We start from the raw sequence: 4,611 nt of genomic DNA, 5'->3' as shown, positions 1-4,611 counted from the left end.
GGTGCGTTCAAAGAGGCAAGAGAAAAAGTAGGAAGGCTGAACTTCTGAGAAGGGAAGGAGAAACCTTCCAGGAGTGGGGGTAGATAGGGCTTCCTGCTCTTGAGAGCTGAAAGAAAGTAACTGAGAAGAGGCATCTACCATATTAGCCAGCACCTGAGATGATCACATTAGCTTGCCTCTCCGGGGGAGTGAATACAGGTGCTACCAAGCAGTAGGAAATAAACAGTGGGATCTTATAGCACTGCCAGTCAGCTGTCATTCCATCATACTGACTTTGCATGCTCAGAATCGGGAAACTTTCATGCAAGGTCATCATACAAAAAGAGCCCCAACTTGCTTGCCAAAGATGCAGAAAAAGGGCATTGCTTTTCTTTCTTCTTCTGACATTGTTCTCTGCCTTTCCATGCAGCCATGGCTGCCCAGATCAAGTTACAATCAGAAATTCCTCAAGACAATCTGGGGCTGGACGGTTTCCTCTCACTCTCTGCCTACTTGCTCTGCTGCCACTTTCACAGCCTGCTCCTTCTGGGTTCTACTTCATTACAACCCTGTCCTTTCCACTCGCATTCCATATGCCCATCCAGCAGGTGGCAGGAGCCAACCACTTCCAGGAGTGGGTGCAGCTGACAGTGACAACCCTTGGCACAATAGTTTTGTGGATGATGTCTTCTTTCCTGACATACCAAGGTCCTTCTTCCACAATGGTCACCACACACCGCTTACCTCTGTCAGCCAGTATATCCTTTCATTGGTCCTCCCTAGGGTAACCATTTTGCATGAAAGCAAGTTACTTCTCAAATGCGGAGCTGTGCCTGACCAACCTGCAGCTCAGGCCCTGTGTTCCATTATGCTCTTGGAAGACAGCTCTCCTTGCCAAGTCCTAACAGATTTCCTATTGATCAGAAAAGCAGTCATTTAACAACTCTCAAACAGCCACACCCTGGAGGCTCTAGACTGCCTTCACACTGAGCTCCTAAATAATGGGACAGGAAAGGGTAAGCTGAGGGGGAATGAAGCATCCAGAGCACCCTCTGTTTGTAGCTTACCTAGGGAAATTGTTAGAGGAAGATCATGTCCTCCTGTAGGAGATGCAGGTATCAAGACTCAGCTGTGTTCACTAGATTAAATTGGTGGCCACCACACTTTGAATCAAACTCTTTTCAACAGTTTGCCAGAAGGACTGATGCCACATCCATCCCTGCTGTGTGCTTTGCTCTAATCCATTCTGGAGACCATCCTACAGGTGAGAGCCCTGACTCACCTCCTTTTCTGCTTCATTCAGTGGATATTTATTCAGGACGGGTTGGGTACCATGTCCTCGGGGCATATAGCAGAGAATCAGACTCATGTGGATCCTTTTTCATGGAGGCCATAGTCTGGAAGGGAGGTAGATGTTACACTCACAAATAAGTACCTATGTTATTTCAATATTGATGATTGCCATAAAGCCAAAGTACACTTTTCCTTAGAAATATATAACAGAGAGACATCACTATGCCCAGATGGTCTGAGAAGGCTTCCCTGTGGAAATGACATCTAAACAGCCACCAGAAGGATGAGTAGGGGTTATCCAGGTGAATAAGGCAAGGGAGGGGGTTCCTGGCAAAAGGAAGAGAGTGTGCCAATGCCTGAGCTTAGGAGGATCTTGGTGCATTTGAGGATGTGAAAGAAAGTCAGTGAGGTTGAGGGCTGTGGAGTGAGGGGAACCGTGACATGAGACAAGCCTGGGGAAACAGAGATTGACCCTGGCTAGATCAAGCAAAGCTTTGTGGGCCAGTGTAAGGATCTCACACATTATCCTAAACCCAACGAGTAGCCTTCCCTGGTCATCCAGGTCCTTTGAGCTCCCTTGCTATGTATCCACAAGCATCATATGCTTGTATTTTGTAGGATTTATCACAACCGAAATTGAACAAATGTTTCATAGGTGTGCTTAATCACACAGGCCATCGTAGGGTTTGGAACAGGAGAGTAATGTAATCAAAACTATCATTTTAATTTCAATTTTAATTTAAAAGTCAACATTTCATTTGACTTTCATGGGACAGTGGATCACGGTGTGGCTAGAGTGGAGGCTGAGATTTCACAATGAAGTTCTTACCTTAATCCAGTTGAGAGATGATGGTGGATTAGATTGGTGGCAGCAGTGAAGATGGAGATCACTGGACCAACTAACTGTAGGTCTAGTTCCAGGAAGAGGATTTAGGGATGGCTGGGGACGGTGCAGAAAAGGAGGTGGCAGAGTTAAAGAGCACACTATACAGTCAGAAGAGTAAGAGGATAATATAATATAACGTTAGAAAACACCAAGTTTGAGAGGACTGAGACCCTCAGATGGAGAGGAAAAGTGGGCACAGGATTTCATGGGTCTGGATACAGAATTGGGAGATCAGGCCTGGAGATTCACAGTTGGGTTCTCTCAGCATAGGAATGTTACTTGAGAGCATGGAACTGGATGACAGGGCCAGTGAAAAGAAAAGAGAACCAAGTGCCCTGGGAAACTCCAACGTTCAAAGGTCAGATGCAGGATTTGGCTACATTGGGAATAAAAAGATGATGGTAGGAAGAAAACAAGTAGAATGGGGTGACAAATCCACACAGTCGTTTTTGGAGACAGATGTGGTCACATAGTCTAATCTCACCCTTGAGCTAGGTCACCACTTCTTGATGCCTGTTTCCTCGATACTCTTACCTATAACAATTTTCCTTCCTTTGAAAAGCTGAGTATTGGCAAAGTTGTCATTGCATCAGATAACGGAAGTGCCTGGAACCTTGGGAGACTATCTGTGTTACACAACCCCAGAGGGTGCCCTTCAGGTACAATGCAATGTGAATGGGGCTTCCTGGAGCTCTTCGGCCCAGCGTCACTCCATTCTTGAGGCGTCACTTGTTCTCAGCAAATTTCTGTACTCCAAGAGCTATCTTCTACATAAATCAGTTTTAGATATTAACATAAATCCAGACTCTTGAGCTGAAAGAGAGTATATGGCTCCATCAGTTGTCTGGGCGTAAGTCCATATTCATTACTATGGACCTCTTTGTTCTCTGCCAAAACCATGCCATCCTTCTCAATGTGGAATGGGAAAATTCTGACTGCTAGGAAAAGGATTGACTTGAGATTTCCTTGAAAGAACTGTCTGAGAATTCTCCTCTCATTCCCTTTCAGGCTCTGACAAAAAAAAAGACACCAAGACTCATTTCAGTGCTCTATTCAAAGGGCTCCTGGTTTTATCTATGCAGGTTCCTGACACCAGTGCCAAAAATTCTTCTCCAAAAAAGAGATCCAAATAAGCAGATCAAGCATGTCTCTCTTCCTCCAGTTTGAGAGTCTTCATCACCTGCCTGTGACAAATCGAGATCTGTAATACTTGCCAATAGTGGTTTCTTCATGAGTACTCAGCCATTAGTCATTGAGAGCAGAGATTCCCTTCAAGCTTAGTTTTTAAATTGGAGGTTAAACTGGATAATGCCCTGGCTTACCTTTGGTCTGAGGACTCCTCCCAACCCAAGGAGGTCCTCATGAAGCAGGCCAAAAACTCTGCCTTTGACAGATTTATAGATGCTGGGACTGTGCAGAAAATGCTCCAGAATCACTCCTTGGCATTCATCTTCTACTGTACTTGGGCAGAGCTACAGAGCATTGAAGAGCTTTTACAAGCACGATAGGATGTCCACAACTGTACTGAAGGGCATGTAGTCTTTGTTAGGGCCAGATGCTGCCTGTCACTGGGAAAACAGTATTCCCATCTAAAGAAATGCGTGTCGGGAACCTCAAGGAGCTCAGAGAAACCACCAATGATATGGGGAAAAAAAAAAAAAAAAAGAAGAAGAAAAGAAAAAACAGGGCCAAGGGAGCACAGAAGAAATTGATCCTACTTAAGCCACATAACGAGAATTTAAACATCCACTCCTAGGTCTATTGGAATACCAAATCTGGAGCCTGGCAGTTGTTAAAAGTGTGTGACGTGCTAATATATGCTTTCCGTGTTGATCGGCTAATCTTCATTTTGCCTTACTTTATTTTATTACAATCTTGCCTACTGCAAAAACGTCCCTTATCAGTAAGGGAAGAGCAACTCTTATTCTATCTAGTTACTTCCACTTGATCCCTGAGAGATACCACAGGTACAGAATCTTTTCCATTCATTGTAAGTAGATTTTATTGACCGGAAAGTTGGATCCTTTTTTCCCTTCCCTCATGTGAGAAAGAATGAATGACTTTCTCCCTGGAGAGGGGCTATACATATTCTGTTTTTCAACCTAAATGTCATTTTCCCTATCATCTCCACTGATATCTTAAGAATTGGCAGCTGAATCTGTAGTGTTGTCGATAACCGGAAAATTCCCATTGCTTACATTAATACCGTGGCCAGGAGCAGCACGGAAATTGCTAACCAGTCAAAGGTGCACCAGCGTAGGATCCCACACATGATTTAAGCAAGTGCGCCATCTTGATACAGTTGGTTTCAAGATAATTGTCTTAGTTTAAACAAAATCTAAAATAGATCTGCATGGTTTCTCGGTGAGAATATTTGCCTGTTTTGCCCATATTCAACGAGTCATTCCTTTTTATTATGGACATAGCCATTTTATTACGGCCACAGCCTCCAG

This window comes from Propithecus coquereli, unplaced genomic scaffold, assembly GCF_000956105.1.
Source record: "Propithecus coquereli isolate 6110/MARCELLA unplaced genomic scaffold, Pcoq_1.0 Scaffold728, whole genome shotgun sequence".
Lineage (NCBI taxonomy): Eukaryota > Metazoa > Chordata > Mammalia > Primates > Indriidae > Propithecus > Propithecus coquereli.
This window is presented reverse-complemented; position numbering follows the sequence as displayed.